At 42.0% G+C, this 18,474-nt stretch overlaps 1 long non-coding RNA gene across 1 annotated transcript in view; it reads right to left on the reverse strand.

Moving 5' to 3' along the window:
* The window catches only part of LOC141982229 (uncharacterized), a 40,385-nt gene extending 22,276 nt beyond the window's left edge, over nucleotides 1–18,109 (reverse strand). Inside the window, exon 1 of the long non-coding RNA XR_012637991.1 lies at nucleotides 18,096–18,109. This is a non-coding gene — a long non-coding RNA (uncharacterized LOC141982229). The remainder of the gene's footprint in view (nucleotides 1–18,095) is intronic.
* Nucleotides 18,110–18,474: the final 365 nt, after the last annotated feature.

Here is an 18,474-nt window from a genome sequence, read left to right on the forward strand (position 1 = left end):
CAGTGGAGGGGGTGGGCCTTGGCTCCCCTACTAGCCCCTAAAGAGGGAAAACGATAGGACCCTATCCCTCAGCACAGAACGAAGTTGGGGAAGGCCCTGAACACACAAAGGTCCAGATCCCAAGTCTCTAGCCTAAGGAGAAAGCCCTGATCTGAAAACTTCCCCATTTGTGGACTTTTTTTGTATGGATCTTGAAAGGGCTGGACTGGAATGGGTGACCTGGCCAGCGGGCTGAGTCACAAAAAAGAGACAGACCACCATAGCGTGGATCTATAGTCAAAAAGGTGGATGTCAAAGAGGAACACAACCTGCTGCACCCTGCCTGACCACTGTGCGACACTGGTTGTGAGTATTCCTCTTCACACCACACCATTTTTCCCTTTATGCCAGGGGCTGGGCAGCAAGGGATGGGAGTGGCATAGAGTTGCTATACTTGTTTTCTATTACCTGTTTGTAAGCTACCTCAAAGATGGCCTCTCACTCCAAGATCCGGACTATCAAAACTGCACTCAGAGACAATGGAACTGTCATCAGCATGGTTAGCACTCATAGGAGCTTTCTCAGCCCCTGGTCCACAGGTATGGAATGCCCTAACACAGGAGCTAAGAATGACCGTGGATCCTACAGAATTGAGGATGAAAGGTAAACCCCAGGTGAAATCCTGGCTCCACTGATGTCAATGGCAATTGCATTGCAGCAGCTTCAAAGTGAAGATGGGGCATTTTCAAACTGTTTATTTTAATCTTCAGTATTTCTAAATACAATTGTAAATGCATGAAAATAGAAACAATATAACAATTTCAAAGAGAATGCCAACCGATCATCGAAACAGGCTAGTAAGCTCTTTGTAAAACAGACTCCCCATATGATCCCTAGAGCCTACATTAAACTAACTTTCCTGTAAAATGCCTTGTAACAAAGTGTTCCTGTATGGGAACAATCTTCATATGTCTCTTATGAGGTTAAGCTCACTAATTAATGCATAAAGGTGCCTTAATTAATAACAAAATCTACGTCCTTCCTCACTTTCTGCAAAATATTAACTTCAGTGACAATACAAAATTCCCAGACACGAGATTACAGAAAGTGGCCTGCAGCCATTATAGCCTGGATAGTCAGTTAAACACTCAAGGTTGTAATGGTGGTGAATGAAGGAAGGAAGGCTACTCTAACTGTGACAGGATCACAAATGTTACTTGTAGGCCTGAGAGCCCCCCTATTTTTTTTCCGTGAGTGCTTGAGTTCCGGAGCACCCACAGAGTCAGTGCCTGTGGTGCCTCCAATATCCCTGTTAGCACAGCCATAAAGACAGAGAAAAAGTTATTAGTCTTATGGCTTTCTTGACCCCGAATACAGACACACAGAAAGCTGTTCTCACTGTGCCAGTTCCTTCCTGTTAGGACTGCCAGTATACATTTGATAACAGTGTCCCCACTTATCACAGACTGATTTGCTGTATCTTATATATTTATTCTTCTTCTCCTTTTGTTTATTGTATTAATTAACTCCACTTCTATCTCAGGGAGGATGGTTTTCCATTGAGAGAGTTTTTTCCCACAGCTGTAGATATGGCCTCTTTTCGGTCTTTCTTTTCACTGAGATCCTTTATCCACCTCTTTGCCCTATCTACAAGAGAAATTTTGAATTTTTGTCCCACCCAGTCTCCACTTAATTCCCAACAATCACTGTATGTTAGCTTAGTGCTATCATCTTCATTATTACGTAGTATTTTGGCCCAAAACTGAAGTCTAGGAGCTTCATTCTAAGAGTGATAGGTATTTCTGCTGCTGCTGCTGCTATCTGCATTACACACAGATGTGTCTTAATGATGGCGCCACATGCCATACGCATGCCTGTGCTTGGATACAGTCTAGTTTTCTCAGATTTGTTTTCAATGCTGACCTAAAGACCTGGCAGCCATACTCAGTAACAGTCTGATTAGTGCTCTGCATAGAATTATCATCATTTTCTTATCCACTGCCCCAGGAGGTTCCAAATATGCTTTAAAGTAAATTGATTCTTCCTTTGCACTTATCTATAATATTTTCAATATGGTCCCACAAGGTGAGCTAGTTATCAAAATCACTTGTAAGAATTATCTACCTCTCTATTGTCCAAAGGCTGCTCTTAACCCACAGCAGCCCAGTCTAGTCACCTGAGCCTTGTCACATGACTCTACCCTTAATTCCTTTCACCTGGGAGCTGAGCTAAACTTGGCACAGGTGAAGCTCAACCACAAGTGTCTTAAAGGGCCAACTCACACCTGAGACAACACATATACATTGCAATGTAGGAAAAGAAGAAGAGTTTTTAAGAAACGTTTACAAGCTTAAAAGTCAATATACCTTTGATTTGCTGTGCACCACCATCTTGGCTGTCATAATTCTCAGGAGAATCTGTCCTAAAAAGCTGTGCTTGCATAACTGAAATCACATTAGGAAACATGGATGTAGCCAGTCTAGAAGTGAAGTAAAACTGTGCCAGCCCACATTGGTTTAATGTGGTAAAATGAGCTTAGGTATTTGAGGGATAGAGACAGCTATTCAGGTTGAGTAGCTTGAGTTTGCTCATCTCAGTGACAGAATGAATATAAGTTTGATTTATTAACTGCATTTTCAGGACAATACTCTGAGATGGTTTTTAATAACATTTATTAGCTCACAGTCCTAATTTCTGGCTATGTTGATAGAAGACAAAAAGAAGTGGACTTTTAAAACGGAAAGGACTTTTAATTTTGTTTACCACTACCTTAGTCTAGCCATTACTATATTGTTTTTACAATGTTGCTCATTTCAGACTTTAGCCAAAACGTTGTGAAATACTAAAGCTGGTCAAAAAGTTTCCATCTAAGCATTTTTTAAAAAAGAAAAATGTCATTTCAATGCAGAAATTTTCCAGTTTTTGGTGAACCCCCCCAGAAACTGAAAGTTTAAATATAAAAAATATTGATTTTCAAAAACCAAATCACAAACTTTTTTTCCAAAGCCCAAACATTTTACTGAAGCATGTTACTGAGCATGTTTTTTTAAACCTGAAAAATTATTGGTTTCATTTTTTGTATTAAAAAAAAAAGAAGAAAAAATTGAGTGAGGAATTTCATAGCTTCCAAGGCCAGAAAAGACCATTGTGATCATATAGCCCAGGGGTGGGCAAACTTTTTGGCCCGAGGGCCACAGCTGGGTATAGAAATTGTATGGCAGTCCATGGATGCTCAAGAAATTAGGGTTGGGGTGCAGGAGGGAGTGAGGGCTCTAGCTTGGGGTGTGGGCTCCAGGCTGGGGTGGGGGGGTTGCGGGGGGGGGGTGAGAGCTCCAACTGGGGGTGCAGGCTCTGGGGTGGGGCTGAGGATGAGGGGGTTGGGTGCAGGAGGGTGCTCCGGGCTGGGACTGAGGGGTTTGGAGAGCAGGAGGGTGCTCCGGGCTGCGGCAGGGGGTTGGGACATGGCGGGGTGGTCAGGGGTGCAAACTCCAGGCGGCACTTACCACAAGCAGCTCCCGGAAGCAGCGGCATGTCCCCCCTCTGGCTCCTACACAAAGGTGCGGCCAGGCGGCTCTACTGCGTGCTGCTCCTCCCACAGGCGCCACCCCCGCTGCTCCCATTGGCCACAGTTCTTGGTCAATGGGAGCTACAGGGGCGGTGCTTGGGGCGGGGGTAGCATGCAGAGCGGAGCCCCCTGGCTGACCCTTTGTGTAGGAGCCGCAGGGGGGACATGTCGCTGGTTCCGGGAGCTGCTTGAGGTAAGCGCCGCCCAGAGCGGCCCCCAACCCTGCTCCCCAGAGGGACCTCGAGGGCCGGATTAAAATGGCTGATGGACCAGATGCAGCCCGTGGGCCATAGTTTGCCCACCCCTGGTATAGTCCAACCTCCTGCATAGCACAGGCCATAAAACTTTCCCCAAAATAATTCCTAGAGCAGATCTTTTAGAAAAAACATTCAATCTCATTTAAAATTGCCAGTGATGGGGAATCCACCACAACTCTTGATAAATAGTTCCAATGGTTTATTACCCTCACTGTTAAAAAATGTATGCCTTATTTCCAGTCTGAATTTGTCTAGCTTCAGCTTCCATCCATTGGATCATATTATACATTTCCCTGCTAGCTTGAAGAGCCCATTATTAAATATTGTTTCCCCATGTAGATACTTATAAACTCTAATCAAGTCAGCTCTTAGCCTTCTCTTTGTTATCCTAAATCGATTGAGCTCCTTGAGTCTGTCATTATGAATTAATTCTTGTGGCTCTTCTCTGAACCCTCTCCAATTTGTCAACATCCTTCTTGAATTGTGGGAACCTGAACTGAGGCAAAATAACTTCTCTACTTGAGAACTTCCTGTTTATGCATCCAAGGATCTCATTAGCTCTTTTGGCCACAGCATCACACTGGGAGCTCATGTTCAGCTGATTATCTACCTTGACCCCCAAATCTTTTTCAGAGTCACTGCTTCCCAGGATAGAGTCCCCCATCCTGTAAGTATGGCCTACCTTCTTTGTTCCTAGATGTATACATTTACATTTAGCCATGTTAAAACACATTTTGTTTGCTTACACTGAGTTTACCAAGAAGGTCATTTATAAAGATGTTTAATAGCATAGGGCCAAGAACTGATTCTGGTGGGGCCCCATGGGAAACAGACCCACTCAATAATGAATCCCTGTTTAGAGTTATCTTTGAGACCTATCAGTTAGCCAGTTTTTAATTGACTTATTGTATGCCATGTTAATTTTATATCAGTCTAGTTTTTTAACCAAAATGGCATGTAGCACCATGTCAAATGGCTTATAGAAATCTAAGTAACTTGTAATCTCATCAAAAAAGATATCATGTTAGTTTGACAAGATCTATTTTCCATAAGCCCATGCTGATTTGCATTAATTATATTAACCTCCTTTAGTTCTTTATTAATCAAACCCTGTATCAGCCACTCCATTTTATTGCCCGGGATCAATGTCATGCTGACGGGCCTATATTTTCCTGAGTCATCCGTTTTACCCTTTTTAAAAATTGGCACAGCAACAGCTTTCTTCCAGTTTTCCAGAACTTCCCCAGTGCCCCAGGATTAATGAAAATCAACATTAATGGTCCAGCGAGCTCCTCAGGCAGCTCTTTTAACTTGGATGCAAGTTATCTGGACCTGCTGTTTTTAAAATATCTAACTTTATTGGCTTCTGTTTAACATCCTCCAGAGATACTAGCGGAATAGAAAAAGTATTATCATCACTGTATGATGACATTGCATCATCTGTTTTCCCCCAAATACAGAACAGAAATATTTATTGAACACTTCTGCCTTTTCTGCATTATTATTGATAATTCTACCATTTCTATCTAGTAATGGACCAATACCATTGTCAGGATTCTTTTTGTTCCTAATATATTTTTAAAATTCCTTCTTATTGTCTTTAACTCTGACGGCCAGAAATGTCTCTTCATGTCCCTTGACTTCCCTTATCAATTTTCTATAATTCCTAACTTCTGATTTATATTCATTACTATCAACTTTTTTTTCATTTGTTATGTGATTTACCTCATAATTGTTTTCAGTTTTGTGAAACTGGCCTATTAAACCACCAAGTATACATAGTACTGGTCTGGTCTGGTCATTATTCTGCTTGCATATCATAAATATCATCAAGTCATGATCACTTGTACCTAGGCTACCATTAACTTTTAGTTCTGTGATCAGTGCCTCTTTATCTGTGAGGACACAGTCTAATATAGAATTTCGCCATGCTGGCTTAACACTTTTTGAGTTAAGAAATTGTCATCTATAATGTTTAGAAATTCCAGGATATTTTAGTACTGGAAGCATATGTTTCAAATAAAACTATTTAATTTCAAAACTATCCCTAGAAAAATAATTGGCAATTTTTTTTCTAACTCTGTGAAATACATATTATATTTGTCAAGATATTCAGCCCTCAATACCAATTTTGCTTGAATACAATGCAACTATAAATGTTAACTTTTATGATGAAAACTAACAGTTAAAAAATTACTTCCAAGATTGCTAAGGCCAAATCCTGATCATCTTAGTCACACAAGTAATTCCATTTAAGTAAAATCCAGCTCACCATTTCCTGCTTTTGGCACATAATAAATTGACAACATCAAAGGTCAATATTAATTAGTCTTCCACTAATTCCCTCTAGAAAGCTGTTTATTAAACACAGTGGAAAGTTCATCTCTTTAAGAATATGCACCTGTTTAAGTAAACATCAGCTGAAGCAAATGGAGGGAAGGATTGAAAAAGAAACCCACAAATCTTTCACATATGTCATTTGAGGAGATATCTTTTCAAAGACCAAAATAACTTTGGTCTGTGAAATGGAAAATTTTAGTTTTAAAAAATAAGCTCCAGGTCAAGGAAATCTAAAATCATTATCAGATATACCTGCACTTCTACTGAGTCCAACTGAAAGGCAGTTATACCAAATCAGAAGCAGAACAATCTCAAGTCTTGCAGCTGTCCTGAAAAATATGTTCTTGGCATATGAGTCATTTGATGTTTGTGAACCAGTCACATACCATACTAAAACTTGTAGACTATGTTAGCTTTTCTAGACTGCCTCTGCTTTTGGAATATTTGGCATTATTTTAGTTAGACCAAAGCTTATGACAAGTGTAACAAATCTGAAATAAAAGACAGTCCCATCACCGCATTATACTGCAGCCTCCCTTGCCCTTTTCTTAAGATTGGCTACATTTTGCTGCCAAATCGATTCAAGGTGTTCCAAGATGCAAATTCAAGGTTGTGAATATCTAGTTGCTTTTTAAAACGCAAATCAAAATGAAAAGTATTCTATACACATACAAAGATATCCTAAAGCTCAGGCTCTGGCATTTCTATAACATGGCAGTGATCTGGAAGTGTAGCATCATGGGTACCATGCAAACTATGATCTCTCTGTTGAGAATGGTCATGTACCTTCCTTATTTTAACCTCCAAACTCATGGTGAGTGTAGGATTTGCCTATGTTTAAAATATACATAAATATAACAGCTATGTACTATACAGTGGTTGCCATTACAAAAGCAACATTTGCACCACAGTTACTACAGATATTTCTTATTGTAAGTGTAGAGGAAAACTGTGGTATCTCAAAAATAACAAGGAGTCCAGTGGCACCTTAAAGATGAACAGATTTATTTGAGCATAAGCTTCTGTTCGTGTTTAAGGTGCCACCGGACTCCTTGTTATTTTTGTGGGTACAGACTAACACGGCTACCCCCCGATAGTTGTGGTATCTCAGGTATAATTGTGGTCACTGTTGGTACATGGTGATTTTTTAATGGAAGTGACTGTCATTGACATATAATTATGGTGACCTATTTTGAAAAATCCAGGATAGACTTGCACATTTCAAAGCTCCTGGATTTGTATATATTTCAAAATTCCTCAAAAGTGATCAAGTTTCCTAGACTACAATAGTTTTACCTCTCAGAGCCAAACACCATGTCAATGAATTAGCTGGAACCTGCCAAACTAAATCTGAAAAAAGCCCCAAACTGGATTCTCTAATAAATCAATAACTCTCTGCCTGTGACAGTACTGAGAGCAGATAAGCCTGCTCATTTGGCTTCCTTACTGGTGAACCTGCCTCCCATGAGTCACTCTTATTGACTCCCAGAGATGTATTCTTACTCATCCTCCCCAGCTTTACTCCAAATACTTCCCCTGACTGGTCAAATTTAGGAACATAGGGATTGCCCTAATGGCTCAGACCAATGGTCCAGCTAATCTAATATTCTGTGTCCGACAGTGGCCACTGGGCCAGTACCAGATGCGTCAGAAAAAGGTGCAAGAAAACCCATAGTGGACAATTCTGAAATAACCTGTCCAGAGGGCAAGTTTCTTCTTAGCCTCCTTCAACTGTCTTATGTCCGGACTGGGATGGGAGTCATGGCCTCAGTGATACCTCATGGCGGTCAGTTCCACATTGTATAAAAAAGTTCTTCCTTCAGTCAGTTTTTAAAGTACTGCTGTTCAATGTCCTTGAATGTCTCCTTGTTCTTGTGTCATGGGAGAGAACAAATAGGACTGCTTGATTTACCTACTGTATAGGGAAGATTTTCCCAGCCCCTATATGGGTCTTTCCTGCACAGAGAAGCACGTGGCCCTGCATTGTATTATATATCCTACTTAAGCTATATGGTTGACAAAGATTAGGTTGAAGAAAGGATGTTTTTTCAATTCCCATATCATACCTCTGTTGTTGTTATACTTTTGCACTCCACATCCTATTGAAGTCTATATAAAAACTCCCATTTGCCCTAAATATTTGCCATTAAAGAAATCACCATCATAATTTGTTCCAAACACATAACAAGAGTACACATCAGTGGTCCACATAGATCCAAACAGGAATGGGAGGTCACTAATTTTGGTGACTGTTATCAATGGTCTTGAAGTTATGTGGTGACATGGCTTTGCATCGCCTAACAGTGATGGGACGCAGCTAGGGAAAGAGAATGGAGACAAGAGAAGCAATATATATGAAAGGAGTTCCTGTTGCCAAGCAGATGTCTTGCCAGCCAAGCAGAAATATGTCTAGCCTGCTGCATGTGGGGCTGTGCAAGGCCATGTCCCTGTTGCAACTCCTACACACACACACACACACACACACTTCCTCTAAATCGCATTGTTTAGACTTGCTTAGTTTGAAAAATTGAATTACTGAACTGATGTAAAAGACAACAAAGTTTCCAGGGGCCTTTCCCTAAGCAGTGCCCAGCACAATTTCTTACACTTTAGAAGATTTAAAGCCACTTCAAAAGAGATTTTATGCCAAATCTCTGTACTATATATTATGTATTGCCAGAGGAAAAAGGGAGCTGGCTAGGGGGAGAGGGTGGTTTGGCATCTCCTTCTCCCCCTCTCCTTCTGTAAGTGGGGAGGAGACAGTACTGGGGAGATCTCCTTTACAAGGAGAGAAAGCAGATAGGAGGCCTCCTTTCATTCCCTGCTAGGTGCTGTCATAGGTGCTGGAACTACGGATGCGGGGGGTATTGCCACAACCCCCTGGCTTGAAGTGAAGTGGTTTCCATTATATATAAGGTTTACAGTTTGGTTCAGTGGCTCTCAGCACCCACACTATACAAATAGTTCCAGCCCCCCTGGGTGCTGTAGCTGCTTCCCTCATGTGCAGGAAAGGCTGGGGTCACCACAAACAGCCAGACACCAGTTCCTTCTGCTGCTCCCACTTCAGGTTCCCCTGCCTCGTAAGTCCTCACCTCATGAGCCCAGGCAGGGGAGCAGTACTTCCCAAGGCCAGGGAGACGAGTGTGAGCTGTCTCTTTGTAGTTGGCAGAGGAGAGGGAGCTCCACACCCTAGTGCTCTAGCCTCTCCTCCCCTATTTCTATAAGTACCACTATGCAATGACTTTAACCCCATTATGCCATTTATATATTTTTTCTTTAATCCACGCAGTATTGTTCTGTTGAGTCAGAAAGAATAGCAAGTCTCATTAATGCTGTCAGTCACCATAATACTTAGTCCTGCCTTGAGTGCAGGGGACTGGACTAGATGACCTCTCGAGTTCCCTTCCAGTTCTATGATTCTATGTTTGCTTGGTGTTGTGTTTTAACAGATTATCCACCAGGAGGAGCCAAATTTACATAGACATCATTAAGAAAAATATATATAACCGTTCACTAGACCATATCTAACTCACACAGGTCAGTGAATAATCACAGAGTGTTTGTACCAGTTACTTTCCCGTCAGGAAGACAATTCATGCTCTAGAGAGTGTTTGCCTAATTGCATTATCTGGCCTGTTCCTAATTATGTAGAGAACAGATGTTTTATGACTAGAAATAAACAACAAAGAGAAAGAACATCAAAGACAAACTATCTATGACAAAGAGCTATAAAATGAAATAAAGAAACGAACAAATTAAGCAGACCAATCACTGTAATACTCCAGCCTGCCAAGTCGTCTCTTAAACTCAATTAGCTGCGGTGCCAGACACATTCGCTGACATTTTCCCGGGATGAAGGTATGATTAGCTCCATTTGGCTCCTGTTATGGCTGCTGCATAAATGCTGGGGGGAAAGTACAATTAACTACAATTCTTGACAGAGCTAGAGGCATAGTTGTGAAATATGTGTGTAAAAACAGGTTTTATAGCAATATTTTTAACTTTCCATGCTAGGGTCTCAGTGTGGTCCACAAACATCCATTGGGTGTCACGCTCAAAGTAGTATTATCACTATTTTATGGATGAGGAAACGGAGGCATGGAGAGACTGAGTCCCAAGTTTTCAGAAGTGTCCACTAATTTCAGGAGCTCAACCTGAGTCTCCAGGGTCCTGATTTTCAGGTGTACTGAGTCCCCAAAGTGCCAGGTGGTGTCAATGGGGTGTGCATGTGCTCTGCACCGCTGAAAATCAGGGCCTAGGATACTCAGGTTGAATATTTGCCAGAAGCTGGGAATGGGCGACAGGGGATGATTCCCTGTTCTGTTCATTCCCTCTGGGGCACCTGCCATTGGCCACTGTCAGAGGACAGGATACTGGGCTAGATGGACCTTTGGTCTGACCCAGTATGGCCATTCTTAAGTTCTTATAGTATTCAAAAATGGAGTCATGCAAAATTAGTGGACATGTTTTCAAATGAGTGACTTGTCTAAGGTTACACAGATATATGTGACCGAGCCAGGATCAAAACCCACATCTCCCGACTCTGAGACCCATTTACGTTCTACTTGGGCAATAAATTTACTGTGCCTTGTGGCTTTAAAGGCAAGGGGTAAAATCTGGGCCCCAATGAAGTCAATGGCACATTTCTATTGACTGCAAAGGAGTCAGGATTTCATCCAAGATTTGTTTCATTGTGTAATCACAAAACGGGTTTTGCTTCATTTTCAGTTGATTCGCTTTCTGTAGCTGCAGTGTGGTTTTCCCTCCAGGTATGCAGATTAGTGCACATGATTGCCCAAAGATCAGAGCAAGATAAGGTTCTTCTTCACTTTCAGATGTCCATTACTATTTTTGATTTGTTCTTTGTGTTCCCACTTGCCTGCTGATACTGTAGAATAAAACTGGTTGAGTTGTTCATTAAGATTAATGATCCAATTAATTTAGCCCTTGTTCTGTTACTGAATCATTCACGAGCAGATGCTGGTTTCTGTGAATGTATTTATTTTTTAATAGAGCTGGCCAAAATGTTTGAATTGTGAAATTTCAATGAAATGTTGACATTCAAAAAAATTAGATGAAATTTGTGTGGAATTTCCCATATTTTTAACCAACTACAGAGCTGGTCTTTTTTTTTTTAATTGGCATTTAAATGAAATGTAAAATGATAAACAGGGATTTTAAAAAACCTCATGATTTTTCCCCTTTCCTCAATCTGCTCTATTATCCACTAAATAATGTTAATAAACCATTTTAAGTCTCTGAGTTGTTAATGTCAGCCATTTGTTATTCACTGTGATGTGAGATTAGTCACTGAAGTCACATGGTATTGTTTTTGTTCCCTGAATGGATGATGGAAACTTTAAGGCACAATAAATGACAAATAACAAATAATTATCAGTGAATGGCGAATACTCTTGATTATGCACAGACTTTTGTCCTCTTACATCAGTATTTGCATGGAATAGAGCCATTCTTCAGACATTCATGTAAAGAAAAACACATTCATCTGAATATTTGAAAACACCAGGTAATAAAAGGTATACAAGTGGTCCATTTGGAACGCAAACTAATGTTTGCTCACGCTATATTTTCTGCATTGAAACAGCTCTCGTCACATACTGAAATTCACAGAAATCTGCAAGTTGTCTGAAATCTCGACTGACAATCTGTGTTCTATTTTCAGATATTAGTCTTCAGAATACCATGGGCTGGTAAAGATAGACACTTCATGTGGAGCACTAAAGTATTCGATGGGGAGATTTTTAGAAATGTTGTTATTGGCACATTCGAATAATAATCCATGAGCATCAAATACTTCTTGTTATTGCAATGCAAAAAATTATTTCCTAACCCTCCATTCTGAAGGTTATAGCATTTTTCTGGAAATGAATGGTTCGTTTTGGTGCTTTTTTTTGATGTACACTGCAAAATGTTGGTCTCTCTTATTATCTCTCAACATAGCTGGCCACTTGTGGCTTTATAGTGCTATCTAGAGCTGCTCAGAAATTTATAGGCAGAACATTTTCCCATGAGAAAATATCAGTTTGTCAGAAGCAAAACATGTCATGGAAACATGTCGATTAGGGACAAAATCAGATTGGAGCAGATTGGAGCTTTCTGATAAGGTTGAAACATAACTTTTCAGAATATAACGTTTCAATTTTCTGTTTAGAAACCTTTTATTCTAATATTTTTATATATTATAAACATTTCAAAAACTGAAATCTGAAGGACATTTTTCAATTTTATCTAAATAAAATGTCTTAATTCACCCAATACAATTTTTTTAGCATTCATTTAATGAGAAACCTTGTATTTTTTAGCTTTTGTTTCATTTCAGAATGGACAATGTTTTAAAATTGCAGAATTTCCTGTGAAATGGAAAATCCATTGCCTGCCTAGCTCTAGTAGTATCTCAGGGTTCTTAGTATCACACTTTTATTTGCCATTAGGAGTAGCCTCCTCAACAAATTCTAAGTTTGCTTAGAATGTATAGTCCTCTGGACAGATTTACTTTTACTATCCATCAGCGGTGCTGAACAATTTGTGTAGTGGGGTGCTAAGAGCCATTGAACCAATCTGTAAACCCTGTATATAGGCCTCTACCACATTCATGGCCATGAAAAACGCATCACAAACCATGGAATCTGGTCTCCCACCGTGAAATCTGGTCTTTTGTGTGTGAGGAGACCAACGTTTCTCAAATTGGGGGTCCTGACCAAACGGAAGTTGCAGCGGGGTTGTAAGGTTATTTCAGGGAGCTCACTGTATTGCCACCTTTACTTCTGCACTACCTTCAGAGCTGGACAGCCAGAAAGTTGCGACTATTGACTGGGTGCCCAGCTCTGAAGGCAGTGCCTCTGTCAGCAGCAACAAAGAAGTACAGGTGGCAATACCATATCATGCCACCCTTACTTCTGTGCTGCTGCCTTCAGAGCTTGGCAGCTGGAGCGTGGCGGCTGCTGAGTGAGGGCCCATCTCTGAAGGCAGTAGCACAGAAGTAAGGGTAGCAATACTATACCAGCTAAACTCCCAGCCAGCAGCCACCACTTTCCAGCAGCCGCCGCCAGCAGCACAGAAGTAAGGGTAGCAGTACCGCAACCCCCCTACAATAATCTTGTGACCCACCCAACTCCTTTTTGAGTCAGGATCCCTACAATTACAACACTATGAAATTACAGATTTAAATAGCTGAAATCATGAACTTTCGATTTAAAAAATCTTATGACTGTGAAATTGACCGATATGTAGGGCCCTACCTGTATATAATGGAAACCACTTCAAGCCAGGGGGAGTGGAAGCACCCCTGGTTCTAGCATCTATGCTATTCATTGTCTCACAGCAGCCATTGAAACTGAAGGTCCTTGCTAGTGTCCTCCACTATTTGTGTTATCATTAATACTCCCTTAATTGTGTGTACATGACTTGCCCATCTTTGTGGAATAGTTGTTACTTCTTGCCTCTTGGGTCCAGTTCTTTATAAAGCACAGATATTTCTCTGGCATACACACTAACATGCAGCCATGCTACTGCATAGCCATCATGTAGCACTGAATCTGAGGTGACATACTATTGAAAGCTTTTGACACGGTCTCCCACAGTATTCTTGTCAGCAAGTTAAAGAAGTATGGGCTGGATGAATGCACTATAAGGTGGGTAGAAAGCTGGCTAGATTGTCGGGCTCAACGGGTAGTGATAAATGGCTCCATGTCTAGTTGGCAGCCGGTGTCAAGTGGAGTGACCCAGGGGTCGGTCCTGGGGCCGGTTTTGTTCAATATCTTCATAAATGATCTGGAGGATGGTGTGGATTCCACTCTCAGCAAATTTGCAGATGATACTAAACTGGGAGGAGTGGTAGATACGCTGGAGGGGAGGGATAGGATACAGAAGGACCTAGACAAATTGGAGGATTGGGCCAAAAGAAATCTGATGAGGTTCAATAAGGATAAGTGCAGGGTCCTGCACTTAGGATGGAAGAATCCAATGCACCGCTACAGACTAGGGACCGAATGGCTAGGCAGCAGTTCTGCGGAAAAGGACCTAGGGGTGACAGTGGACGAGAAGCTGGATATGAGTCAACAGTGTGCCCTTGTTGCCAAGAAGGCCAATGGCATTTTGGGATGTATAAGTAGGGGCATAGCCAGCAGATCGAGGGATGTGATCGTTCCCCTCTATTCGACACTGGTGAGGCCTCATCTGGAGTACTGTGTCCAGTTTTGGGCCCCACACTACAAGAAGGATGTGGATAAATTGGAGAGAGTCCAGCGAAGGGCAACAAAAATGATTAGGGGTCTAGAGCACATGACTTATGAGGAGAGGCTGAGGGAGCTGGGATTGTTTAGTCTGCAGAAGAGAAGAATGAGGGGGGATTTGATAGCTGCTTTCAACTACCTGAAAGGGGGTTCCAAAGAGGATGGCTCTAGACTGTTCTCAATGGTAGCAGATGACAGAACGAGGAGTAATGGTCTCAAGTTGCAATGGGGGAGGTTTAGATTGGATATTAGGAAAAACTTTTTCACTAAGAGGGTGGTGAAACACTGGAATGCGTTACCTAGGGAGGTGGTAGAATCTCCTTCCTTAGAGGTTTTTAAGGTCAGGCTTGACAAAGCCCTGGCTGGGATGATTTAACTGGGAATTGGTCCTGCTTCGAGCAGGGGGTTGGACTAGATGACCTTCTGGGGTCCCTTCCAACCCTGATATTCTATGATTCTATGATTCTATGAAATGCTGTTTAGATATTGCCCATAGTGACTTACAATCAGTTTATAGTTCTATTTGTGCTAGCCTGAAAACACAGGAGAAAATTTTTCCCAGCCAAAGACAAGGCATAAACTACAATCAACTTGAGCAAATCTTTGCTCTGTCTCTCTCAGTAACCCTCCAACACATCTTCCCTATATGATGTTATAATAGGGCCACAACCCCATCTATTTTTATTTACTTCCCCATAATCCGCAGAAGTGCAAACATTTCTGATTCAATCACTGAACAGTTAGTTGCAAGCAGTTAAAAGCTTCCCAAAGAGAGGAATCCTGACAACAGCACAGTGTGGGACTGGAAGATCATTTGACAAATACAGCCCCTCCCTAGAATGTAATAGCTCCTGAGAATACCACAGTAAAAGCTTTTTTGGTTAAAGTAAGAAAGCTGGAAAGTTAAAGGTGAAATGTTGTCTAGCAGATGGGGAAAAACACTGGATGATGGACACAGATACACTGAAGAAGGAAGTTCTGAGGTTATATCATGATTTTAAACCTGCTAAGTATTTTCAGGTTGCAAAACATTTAGCCAAGCTAAGGGATTACTTCCGTTGGGTAAAATGCAGGCAGGGTGTAGAAAACTGGTACAGAAAAATGGTGTAGAAAAATGATGCTTACATTGAAAAAAAAAAAAGTACACCCTAAGATAGGGAGAGCCCCTTATGGAGGCCGCAAGGGAGTATACTACTATTGATGAATTTAGGCCTCTGCCTGAGGCACAATCTGGTAATCAGTATATGGTTGGTAATCAATATGGAAAACTTTACAAAATAACCTGAAGATTATCCAATAGGGAATCAAGAGGCTGTGAGAGTGGCAGGGGTCCTAGTGAACAAATTCTTCACCAGATTTGGGCTCCAGAGGAAGTGACACAAAGATCAAGAAGAAAGTTTTGACTCCAAAGTGTTTTAGCAAATTTGTAAGATTCCAGGCCTCCATAACCTCGTACCACCCTTGCACACTCCCGAAATGATGGAAAGGTTTAACCAGACTTGAGGGATTCAGCTGCTTACCTCCGTAGAGTAGCACCAAAGGGATTGGGCCTGCATATCCCATTCCTTTGGATGGTTTATAGAACAGCAATTAATGGGAGTACAAAATGTACCCCAGTATTCCTCATGTTTGGGTCTGGGTTAAGGATCCCAGCAAACTTCTTGCATGGAGTTCCTTTAGAGGAACAAAGGAATCTGGACCATCCGGTGTGTGTAGAAACCTGAGAATCCAAAACTGAAAGAGGTCACGCCTTTGCTAGAGAAAAACTGTGGATAACCTCTGATGACAGGAAAAGATTCTGTGACATAAGGTGGCTGCCCTAAAAAGGAAACGTGTCCTGGAGAGGCTATAGTCTGTAGAACTTGCCCTGGGGTTGGGAAAGGCTCAAGAGCAGGTAGGTGTGATCTGCCCCTTGAAGGGCCATGGGGCCTGGAGCCAGCCAGCCCTGTTTGGAGACAGAGCCTCTTTAAGAACAGTTGTTTGGGCCTGGTAGAAGGGATCCTCAGCCCCACCTGGGAAGGGGTTGGCTGATTGCCTGATGAACGCTTGATTCCTGTAGAGGCTGCAAGAGTTCAGTTGAGAAAGAGGAGTTACAGGAAGTAGGTTAGCTGCTGTGGCAGGTCACAGAGCAAGAGGACTCATGGGAAGATAGCGTATAAAAGAACTGGATCAGGGAGGCTCTGATGAGGAATCCCTGTGTCAGGAGAAAATAAGCTGTTGGGTTTAGGTTGAATTGTTTTATTGTGAGGTTTGCTGAAGATTGTATGTGCAACCAATACATGGTACTCTGAAGAAACAGCCAGGACAGACACTGGGTGAAGCATTAACATACCTCCCAAAGTTTCAGGTGGCTATAGTGGAACACAATGCCACTCAGGTTTGGCTTGTCCACCCCTCTGTAGACAGAGACAGAGGCATGGCTGGGCCAAACCTGAGTGGTGCTGTGACCCCATGCCACTTAGTTTAGGGGTCCTCTCAAAGGAGGCTCAGGGCAAACTGCCCCTTCCTCCTCTGGGCAGCCTTGAATGCAGGAGAAGTTTTACTGCAACCTGGGCAAGGGGTTTTGGGGCTCAAAGCGAGACAGCCCCACAAAACCTGGGACTATTGGGAGGTTTGTGTTGATCCTTTCTGGACTGGGAAGACAGGCCAGCAGCCTACACCCTCCTACATAACTTCCCTTTATGAGGCTATTAACAGGATCACAACCAGTCTATTTTTAGTTGCTTTCTTTTTATTTAGATTGGAAAACACTAACACTGGGCATGTAGCAAATAGCTGTTTTAGTTGATTCTCCTCCACATGATGAGTTAGAAGCCACACCCATGCACTGTTTATAGGGTGACCAGCTGTCCTGATTTTATAGCGACAGTCCCGATTTGGGGGTCTTTTTCTTATATAGGCTCCTATTACTCCCCACCCCTGTCCCGATTTTTCACATTTGCTGTCTGGTCACCCTAACTGTTTATATTAAGTCATATCCTGAGGATCAGTGTTTTAGCTGTCAAATTAGGGATAAAATTGCCCATATAATTATCACACCCATGCCTTTTTATTTTCTGGGTTTGGCATTCCCTGTCTGGCTTTGCAGTCAGGCCCGGCTATACTATTGCTGCTATTAATCTGTCTTTCAGGAATATCACTGCCTGCTCAGCAAGTTATTACATTGGAATTTCAGCTCATATAATGCACTAACTCCAAGACTATGTGTGGGCTGGGGTTATGCCCCTTGCAGGCTTTGCCCAGATGACCACATCACCAACATAGACTCAGACATAATTTGTCCATAGATCTCACGAGTGGAATATTTCTGGAACTAAATATATCTCCAAGGAAGTCTCTGAAAACTTAATCTGCCATAGAGCCTATGAAATCTACAAACATTTGCACATCCATGATGTGCTCATGTGATGCATCCAATTTTTGTAAACAGCTCTGCCTCTGCCATCTCCGTAATTATTTATTTCCTTTTTGGTATTTAATAATACACTTGGCATATGTTCTCAGTAGGATCTTTGGCATCCATGAGTATTCTGAGGGCCCTCTTTTAAAAAAGGCACAGAGAAACAGAGCTCATCCCTGTAGAGGGCTTATCTATTGGCTTTATGCCACTTAATATAACCATTCATAATTATTTTCTGAACTTTAGTCTTAAGAGCACCTGTGCTCACCCCAAAGTACCAACACTGGAAAAAATGTGTCTACCTAGTAAATGCTACACAGTGATGCTCCAAGCCAGCAGAGAGCGGTGAGAGCTGTAAGTATGTGGTGTGACAAAGCTCTGTCCTTGACTCCATGGGTCCTGCATTTCCTGGTGGATTTCACTAGCCTCAGAGGCTCACTGTGACCCTCCACATAACCCTTCTCTCTCTAGAGACAAGGGTCACAGTCTACTGAGCCAGTTTCATCATAAGCCAGCGAGGGAGGTGAGGAGAAGTTATCCTTCCTTGCACAGTCTCTGTTGTCTCCCAGTCTCAGTGATTAATCAGGGGGCAAAGGAGGGGGAGCCCAGGCTCACACTCTACTCTGGGTTCCAGCCCAGGGACCCTAATAGTATCAGCTATGGTAGCTGACCTTTTAGAAA

The sequence above is a fragment of the Natator depressus genome, chromosome 2, assembly GCF_965152275.1.
Source record: "Natator depressus isolate rNatDep1 chromosome 2, rNatDep2.hap1, whole genome shotgun sequence".
NCBI classification, from domain to species: domain Eukaryota; kingdom Metazoa; phylum Chordata; order Testudines; family Cheloniidae; genus Natator; species Natator depressus.